This window comes from Neodiprion fabricii, chromosome 2, assembly GCF_021155785.1.
Source record: "Neodiprion fabricii isolate iyNeoFabr1 chromosome 2, iyNeoFabr1.1, whole genome shotgun sequence".
NCBI classification, from domain to species: Eukaryota; Metazoa; Arthropoda; class Insecta; order Hymenoptera; family Diprionidae; genus Neodiprion; species Neodiprion fabricii.
This window is the reverse complement of record NC_060240.1, coordinates 39,970,995-39,981,557: the sequence shown is the minus strand read 5'-3', so window position 1 is coordinate 39,981,557 and position 10,563 is coordinate 39,970,995.

Genomic DNA, 10,563 nt, shown 5'->3' with positions numbered 1-10,563 from the left:
GTCAGATGCTGCCGCTCCACGGCCGCTCCGAGAATCAAACGAAGCGGGAGAATAACCCGAATTCCATTTCGAAACCCGAGTTCGTTTTCTTGAAAAAGATAGAGATTTTCGATCGGCTCGATGTTTGTTTTTTTTTTTTTTTTGTAGAAATTCTGTGATACGATTAGTCGCACTATCAACCGGAAGCAAAAACATGCTGAAAAATAAATGGGGTAAAAAATGTTTGGAACGTAACGGAGGCGGTTTTTTTTCTACGCAATTCGCGCCAGGTAAAAACGCTTGTTACTGCAGCGAAATTGCAGCGCGTGTCAAAGCGACATTCGGTCGGTTATTGCTTATTATGACGATAAGACGAGTCATAAAACAAGGCAGTCCGTCAGAATGTCAAACCGTCGTAAAGTCTGTTATGGCTGTTTCGTCATTCTACAAACGAGGGGACGGGTTGTGGATTATTACGACGTGTCTTGACTCGGATGCAACGCTTCGATTGTTGCAGGCTGGGGTTCAAGGTGCATCGGGTATACCCTGGACCGCAGGTATACGTAAGAGGCATCCCCGCCTTGTTACAGCGACACTGTGACTCTTCGAAGGCGTCGAATTAAAAGTTAGTAAACTTAACAAGCTTAACGGGAAACCCCGCCGGGCTTTACGACCATCGAAAATTTACAAGGGTAACATTCAATATAACGATTACGTGGGGAATCGGGATATATTCCGTATACCTTGTACACGTATTCGTCCAGACTTCGTAACTTGACGCAAATGACTAAATACCCAACCCCCATAACCGTTCAACGAAAGCTCGCTTCTCGTACGCAATAAATTAGAACGTGCGGCTATTCGAGCTCGGAGAACCCGCGCAGGACTCCGTCAATAAGTCCTCGTCACACTCGGGATTCGTGCGTTCATTTTTTCTGTTTTTTTGTTTTTTCAAGTTTTTTTTCCGTCGAAGATAAGATCTCATTCACCGCAGGGTATAGGTATTCATCGGTAACCTGTAGAAAAATTTCCGAATTCCCATGCCGAGCATTCCACATCTTTCTTTGTAAAATCTCACCGTTCTCACAATGTATACTAAATAAACATTCTTCTTTCGTTCGGTTATTTATTGAAACAAGTTGAACAGCTTGTTTTAATTCTCTATAATTTTCAGAAAAAATCCTCAACTCTTTGAGGCTTTCAAAGGTGATTCATTTTCATGGATACTTGAAGTAATTCCAGTGTTTTTAGGGTTCCGTACTTCTAAAGACAAAAACGTAACTCTTATAGGATCACTTTGTTGTCCGTCCGTCTGTCAAGATCCTTTTTCTCAGGAACATGCAGAGGTATCAAGTTGAAATTAATGTCAAATACCAAAGTCCACGCCCCCTTGAAATTGTAAAAAATTTAAGATTATAAGTCAACGCAGTCAAAAGCTACGACCATTTACGTCACATATTTTGATCAAATCAGAACCTGTAGGGTACTTCCCGTTGACCTAGAATCATGAAATTTTGAGAGAAACAAGTTCTGAAAGAACAAGTAAAGGAAAAAGTTCGAAAAACGTTAATTTGTAATTATATCACATCGAAAAAAAAAAAAAAAATTCAACTTTGTACGGAACCCTCAGGGCTCGAATTCTTTTTTTTTTTCTTTTAATCGTTCCAACGTCCCAAACGAACATAATAATTTAACAATCGCTCTGCTTGAGAGGCTCAAATTAATAAAAAAAAAAAAAAAATGCAAAACACGTAATTTGTCTTTTCTTCCGAAGGCCCAACACTGCACAAGCGAAACGGCGCTGCAGTTCCGCAACGAATAGAAAGCAGGCATTACACGAAAGACGCGATGAGCACGAATTAACACCCTCCGGTTATTCTTCTTCCCTGCAGTTATACGTATACCTGAACGAGGCTAGAAGGTTCGGATACGTACGCGGATACACATATAGACGGCATATAAGTTTCGGTAGGGCGGCGTTGAAAGAGGCTGTCGATATTTGACGCGATAACGTCTCCGAGGAGCGTTCAGCCGCGCTGAGTTAGTGACTAACTGAGTGACTGACTGACCGAGTGACTGAATATCCTCGATTTGTCGAGAGAGACGCGCGCGAGGATCTTAGAGCCCAGTGGGTCGCCGTCCTATCGCAATCTTTCTTTTTCAACCGAGTTCCGACTCGGCGCCCCGCCGCATCCCGGCAAAGATTAATAACTTCCACGAGGTGGATGTACCTAACACCGGATACACGACAAGCAAATCGGACAGCCGCCACATTAACGCCCGTCGAACACTTGTCATCTCTTCGAGACGCGTCGGCGTTAATTCGACCTTCTTCGAGGGGTGGAATCGGTCGCGATCATCGATGACGCGAAATTCTCTCCTCGCAAGGCGATTTTTCTCTTATTTCCTAGGGCGAAGGAACGACTGCCATGTTCAAATTAACGGTGTAATCAGTTCAGTTTATTCATATCTCCGTAACCGTGAGGCACACAAAAATTTTGTACAAAGCCTTTTTGTAGTCGACACGATTATCCGTAACTTTTATTACGGTAACTTTTTGCGCTGATATTAGGTAGAAATAAAAAATTCACACCGCAGGTATAGAATGGACAAAGTGTCCGAGCAAAAATTTTTCCAAAAACAATTACTGAATTACAATTTTCATTATATACAATTCTCGTCGAATAATTTCACGTTTCTCTCTGTGCTGCGAAGATGATTCAGTCCCGATCGCGTCCCGATGGTGAAAACTGAAACCGGAAGCGGAACCGAGTCAGGGGGAAGACGGGGTCGAGGAGGAAGAATGGCTGGCGTTAAAACCGAAGAATAATGGAGGCACTCCGGCGCGTCAGTCCGCGGGAGTTAAAAGGGCGCTGTTTTATCGGGTGTTTACACCGCGTGTATCTTTTTCGGTAGGAGCCATCCGGGCGAGCTGGGCCGCATCACGAACCGTGGGTCCAGCATCGACGAAGACCGATCGCCGGGCTTCGCCGGAGATAACTCAGCCGTCACTCACCGTCAAAACAAAACATCGGTCCGGCATGAGCCGGGACAAAAAAGTGCGTCCCTACCGCGACTCTTGCGGAGTTGCTCCTTCGGGGTAGCGCCGTAATTTAACCTCGCATAATCTTGCGCCCCGGGTTCGTCAAACTACGTCACAGGTGGTACACTGCATGGCTGTGAAAAAATTTCGTATCAATTTAAAGTCGCATGTTTATGCGACTGTTGGTGAACGTTTGAAGGGTAAAATTTGAACTCACGGAGTGAAGGAAAAGGAGTTGAGAAGTTAGATCGTAGCTGCTCGAACCGAGGTTCTGATTCTGCTCAGTTTTTTTCAGCGGCACTTACCGAACGATGAATCAGAGGTTACGGAGAGTAGAAGTGCTCCATTGGAACGGATGCATTACCGAAGTTAAATGCGTGAATGCCGCAGGTCGTGTAAATCAGGACGCGTTACTCCGTCAGTCCGTAAATAGGAACGCTTCATCAGCCCCGAAGGCCTTCCCGACTACAAGGTATAAGGTACTGGATGGAAGGGCTATCGTCGGATTGAGTAAAACCCCGCCGCCACTTAGCGCGAGACTCGCAGGCCGGTTTTTAACGTTCCTCGGGAGCGTCGTGGAAATAAGCACCGTCATCGTTATCGTCTCGCCGCCTCTTTCCTGCATCTGCATCCCCGCGTCGCCCTCGAAAATTCAGGTCTTGACGCACAGGACGAAGAAACGGATCGAATTGGACCCTCACGGTCCGCAGGTGCAGGACCAGTCGAGGACTCGTCCGTCGGCAGTGACAGCCTCGTTAACGAGTTATTAATTATTCGGCAGTCTCGAGGGGTCATCCAACCTCGTTACCTATGCCGATCGAGGAGGTGAGCCGGAGACTCTCCGATCCGTCGAGACGCTCAGCGTTTGATTTTACACTGAACGCGCGTCGGCGGGAATTAGTTGTAAGCAACCAACCAGAGTGAACTTTTGCCTCGACGGTACTTTTTTATCTCGCGCTTCGATGGCCTCGAGATTCGACTTTTTTCGAAAATCGGCACAACTTGTTACGCAGGGCTGGTTGTTACCGCGCGGCGGTCAATCACGTGGAGACGTTGTAAACCTGCAAAGAAATGGTTAAACGTGTGAATGACCTAGCTCCGGCATCTCGAATCCCGGAAATTTATTCGAACTTCATCCGGAATGTGTTCGACACTAAATATCGTGTCACATAATTTCTAGACTCAGCTTTCAGCGTCGAATAAATTTCGCATAAAAAGCACTTTAATGGATGTTTGTTGCGTCCGACACATCGGAATCGATTCTAATTATAATGTCTCAGCATCGAATCTTATCTATTTGACATGACCATTACCGTGTATCGTGAGATGTACGCTTCAAAAATAGGCTCTAAACTATCAGAAGACGCGTGCAATGTCAATGACCTTCCCTCGATGATTGCTGAAATTAAAATAGATTCGGTTTTTTCAGAACCAAACCTCTCGCACGAGAACAGCGATGTTTAAATTGACATTGATACTCAGAAAATACTTTTCCTCGACATCTTTTACACCCTCTCCTAAGTCTGTCTCCTAAATCCAACTGCAGTCCGGATAGTCACATGTATGCACGTACATTGTACATTAGGGTGGATCGCCCAAGAGAAATTTTTGTTTTTCAGTGCTGCTTCCTCATAAAACTGTTTTTTACGATGGCAAACAAATCCTCTGAAAATTTGAGCTTGATAGGATAAGGTTCAGAGGTCCCGCTTTCGAGTTTTCATTTTGAAATAACTTGCAGAAAATGCTCAACTTATCTCACCGTCGATCTCACACGAAAATCGCATGAAAAACGCACAGAAAAAATATCAAGAGACCCTTTTTCCAGGCAATAGTATTCGGTACAAAGATGGACTTCAGATTTTTTCTTCAATTTTGCATACATTGAGAATAATTGTGACTTAAGACTGAAAAAATTATTCAATAAAAAATAATCGTGTTAAATTCAAAGAGTCGTTTTTCATTTTCGTCCATATTTCCACGGAAAATCGACGGTGAGTCGGGTCAACCATTTTTTTCTTTTACCTGTTATTTCATCGTAAAAACGAAATCTCGAAAACGAGACCTCTGAATCTTATCCGATCGAGCTAAAATTTGCAGCTCATTTGTTTTCCATTGGAAGCAACAGTTTTATCAGGAATCAGGAACTAAAAAAAAATATATACGTATGTCGTTTTTTTTTTATTGGCTGTACCACCCCAACGTACGTACGTACCTACAAGGAAAAGTTGGGGCGATCCTGTTGCAGGTAGGTTACAGAGCTACGCAGGGAGACTGGGTAATTCAGTCCTTTAAGAAAATGTATGGGGGCAGTCTCGCTCGAAATGTACCCAAGCGGTCTACCGTCAAGATAAATGGGGCATTACCGTCAGCAGGAGGCGACGAGTTTCCGTACGTACGTACCCGCTACCTGCGGTCTCTCCTCCTCCCTCTCCTCGCGCACACATATGCGTTCCTCCTTATTCACACGACAGACCCGGACCGTAATGAGAGTCGTGGTGACCCAGCTGACGAGACGTCGAGTCGAGCTTCCTCCGTTCGCTCCGCGGGATCAAGATGCCCGTCTTCGAGGTTAACGCTCATGACACCGCCGGCTCAAACAAATCGCTCCAAAAGAATTTAGAACGCGTAATTTGAGGTGCGCGAGTCTGTCTTCTCGAGAACGGAGGACTCTCTTCGTGGTCCTGGTTACGTTTTCGTATTTCAGGCATCGGTGCACTGGTAAAAAAAAAAAAAAATTATCGGTAGCAAATTTTTCACCAATCTCTTCTACCGCGCGTTCTAATGAATATTTATACATATATGATGTTTTCTCCGAACGATCCCCGTTAACTATTGATTTACCATTTGAAGAAGGTGACACTGCGAAAGAAGATGGAAAAAAGAAAAATGCGGCGTGAACTTTTATAGAATATATTTTGGTGTCAATCCAACACTATTTCATGTCAATCTAAATAGCACTTATCGTCCGTATCTAACACTGTCTGACGTTCGAGATCTGAATCGACTACGAAAATTCCTCCACGATTAGTCGACAACGGTAAACGTTGGGTCGATTTTCGGACAGAAGAATCAAGTCCGCGACGCGCGTAGGTACCTAAAAAAGTAATTCAAGGGGGTTCACGCGCGCACGGCGTCGATCCGGAGCTTCGATGGCCGCGGTCTGCGGATGGGGCACGTAAAAAAAGCGAGGAAAGAAACAAAATGACAAAAAAAAAAAAAAAACAAGAACATTCCAGCGGTACCTGGAGGACGCGGACGTAACGTACGAGCAGGTAGAGGCGCACGGGCGCGTTACCAAACCCTGGAGGAATGACTGGCAGGCGGGTGTAGGAGGCCTGCCGAGGTCGCGGGGGTATCGCCTCGACGAGATCAGCTCTCACCCGGGCTGCAGGTCCTTGATTTCGGCCCCCTTGGCTCCCCTCGCCTCCGGAGGCGTCTTCTTCGAGCGAGGATGATGCATCGTCTCGACCCCGAACGGCAGTCGCTTCGCCGTTCTACGTCCACCCCTTCCTTCATCTGCAACGCACCGTCAGCCGAGGGTCAGGAAGTTTGTGCGGTCACCGATCGGCCTTACTTCGCATTGTCGTTTCGTCCTGGTGAAGTTGGTGCCATTTTTGCGCGTCCTTTAGAAAAATCAAAAATGTCGCTTAGACTGTTGGAAAATTCACGATGCGGATAAAATTCCACTGCACCGATTAGTGGAGAAAATTAAAGATCATCGGGTGCAAATCGCACGATTCTTGACACCGAGTGGTTTTCATTGACACGAAAATGGTGTGGATTTTTATAGAATGTTTTCGGTGTTACGTTTAACACCGCGTTTCTAACAGTGATATTGACACTTGTTGAATAGGAATGGCGATTGACTTGACTTGAACCAGACCAATGACTCGAACCATCATTCGCAGACTGTACAAGTTTAGCATAACCGTTTGGGAGTTTTAACACTTTGTTTTATGCGCCACTCGTTATCTCGATAGCAAACGTGGACCACGAACTTTTTACAGTCATTTACAACCGTGTTTGGTGTTGAACTCGTGTATCGGTAATTGCGATCTGCTAATAATTAACGTGTTTCAAAATTGTTTCGGTCATTAACGAATTTGATCCTGGTTCGTGAATAATTAATGCAGCAAATTGCCGAGTGTCCGTAGAAAAGTACGAAACAGGATAACGCTAGAAACATGTAATTTTACATGTATGATCTGATCGGCGCCTCCTTACATCGGATTCCAATCATCCCGAGGCGGAATATTAGCGAACAAGTTCGGGTATAGATAGGATATGCAAAATTGATTGAGAATCGTGTATTTTCGCACGTCATTTGCCCACTTGTATTGCGATTTGCAAAATTATCCTAACTATTCGTTGTATAATTTGTAGTCAGCTTCAACGTCGGAACTTGTTCATCCGAGCATATAATATTAGATTTGAGCTGCAAATTGTTTTGCGTTAAAGACGTACCGCGTTTCGATAGGAAGCGGATAAGGATGGACGTGGACGAGAACACCTATAAAAGCAAGAATACGACGTTCATATTTACGATCGCATGACCATTTGACTCCTTTCTAACATCAACTAAAAAAAAAGTAATCTGAAAACATACTCTCATTAACACATTTGTACAATAATTTATTTCCTGGACCTGGATTTAACAAGTTTTTTTACGAAGCTTGGGAATAATGATTCGCGTCGCGTTGTCATTTTTTTCGTTACACGTGTTCTTTTCGTCACTGAATTAAAATAACGTTATTCAAACAGTTTTTCGCATTTTAGAAACTATCGAGGGGAGACTTCGGCGAAATTTTTGCCAAAATAAGAATTTTTAATTCTCAACCGATTGAAAAAAGTCACATGAGAAAATCCTTCCACCAATTTTTCGATCGTGGTAGTATATATTATAGGCTACGAAAAAAAATTTCAACGCCCCGCAGGAGGCTAAGGTTTTTGATATACTTACACAATCTTAAAGATGGCGAGAAGGGATTTTTTCAACGATAATTTTCAATCGATAATTAAAATTTCACCGGAGTATCCCCTTGGATTTGAAGGATTCTTCTCGTCTCTGCATTTTTAATTTTATTTTTTCTTCTTTTAAATACCGTTTACTACTTGTTAATTTTGATGTCACCCGCAGGACGAGAAGTCTAATGTAATTCCGCTGCCGAGTCAATATCAAGGTTGAAGACTACGTTACATGTCGACCAGATTGGATGGGACATGGCTGTGATGCGAGCAGCTAGTCAAACGGTTAAGTGCATTTCGGAGTCGTTAACCTTAACTGATCGTCGTTGAATAAATTACACGATTTCGAGTTCGTTATCGACAGTTGTCGGCAAGGATATACAGTTAACGCCGGCACGTTCATCGTAGAATAATAATTATTGTTTTTCACGTTACTGCAAATTTTTTCAACTTCCCATTTCTCTATTTTCAGAGAAACAAGGAAGTTGTCGTAATCATTCCGAAAATGAAAAGTCGACTTTTCGCTACATCTCGACGTTTCGAGGTCTAGAGAATCTAGGGGACGTCTGTATGCGTGCATGTGTTTCATCGATTTTTTTGTCTGACGATATCTCGAGAACGAGTTACCGGATTTCAATGATTCTGGTCTCAATTGACGCAGATTTTCTAAAATGATTGGATTTCGGCTTTGATCAGTTCGATACTTTTTGAATTATTTAAATAAAAAGATTACAAAGAATAAAATTAAACTGACGTTAGCTTATGAGAATGAATGGACAGAATCGAGTGCAAGTTGATCACGAATCTAAAGTCAGATTTGCAAAATTTAAATTTGGGGTATTCAATATGTGCTGAAAAGAAAACAAAAAAGATTGGGATTTCGATGAAAATTGGTACTCGAAGGTTTGTTTGGTGGCTGATGGCGAATCTGAAGTTAGATTTACGAAATCCAAAATGGCTAATCGAATATAGTGGCAAATAAAATCTAAAAATATTCGGAATTTTGACGGAACTTGGTAAGCGGATATTTTTTGGGTCACCGATAAGGACTACAAAGTCAAACTGCCAGAATTTGTAGTGGTGGCTCCATTCTGGTGGTTCAAGATGAAAATAATCGTCATATTTTCACGTAACGTGGTACCTGAGAGCTTCTAAATCGTTAATCACGAATCTGAATTTCTCGTTCAAAATTCAAACTGAATATGAGTATGTTATTTTTTTCAGTCATCTCACGGAACCTGCACTGTGGAAACGGAAAATGCGGGGACCGGCTCACGGGCAGCCTAAACCCGGTTATTGTTTTATTTTATTTTCTTCGCACAAACAGAAAAGTGATATCAGCGAATTATTATTATCATCCAATTAACACCAACCAACCATTGAATGTTCAACGTTGAATTACTGAACATAGTTTGGAGAAACAGGTAAAACTTTTCACGGTTATTATACGTGTTGCACCGTTAAACGCGTCCGGAACATAACCCAGCAACACGAACACGGTTGTATAGGAGGAACCGAATGGGGGGTGATTATAATTCCAGTTTCCCAAAATTTATCCATTAATCGTTGCGTAAGCGGTGCGCACATGGTGTTTATTGGTAAATAATTCGTCCCCGGGGTCCGAAACTATCACGGATTAAACCGGGCGCCTAATATCCCGGATACGTTTGAAGACGAGCTTTTTACGCGCGCTCGTCGCTCCTCGCGTCGAATCTTGCAAGCCCGTGCGGTGCTGCCGCCCGACGACGAGATCAGACACCATCGGACGATATCACCTTCGAGAAATTCTACAGGTGAGAAGGTGTGCAGCTACGTGAGTAAATAAACTCATGCATTCATGGGTATGTACGTCATAGATGCGTGCAACATTTATACCCCATTGCATTGCAAGGTATCGTATACCTGCGATTTGCGCGTAACCGGGCTCACAATTTGCACATTGTGTAATACAAAGCGCGTAGAGCTCACATGCCGCCGGGTTGGCAGATTAAATTTAATATACGAGTAATTTACTACGATCGTTATAACACCTAGGTGTCACTTGTGGCGTTACATTACCACCTTACGTGTTCAGGTACCTCTACGTTACGCAGACCCAGGCCTCACTTTTCAGCTTTACGTGTTCACGCAGTCACGCTTGCGATCGTGCACGAGGTAATCTTCGCGATTCCGCACCACGTAGGCACAATATTAACGCTCGGGATACAATTCGCGAAATTTTGCCAGTCCCAGACGCTGTACACTCTAGGCCAAATTCAAAAGGAATCATGTTTGCCAAACATCCTAGGTCTATCTTATACTCCACTGTCTTATACTTTCTTACTTTTAGCTCACTTTCTCCGCTACTTATTACACTGTATATGCTGCATATCTTCCAACCACGGTTGATGTGTACAGGGGACTTGTCTCAAATTCCACGATAAACCATTATTATTAATATTATTATTATTATTATATCGGACGGTTGCGATGAGAACAGTTTCACGGAATCCGAAGCGATGGTAATTTTGCTCGGGTTTATACTGGGTATAAGTTATGCACGGTTGGAAATGAAACGTCCCATCAGATCGACTAAA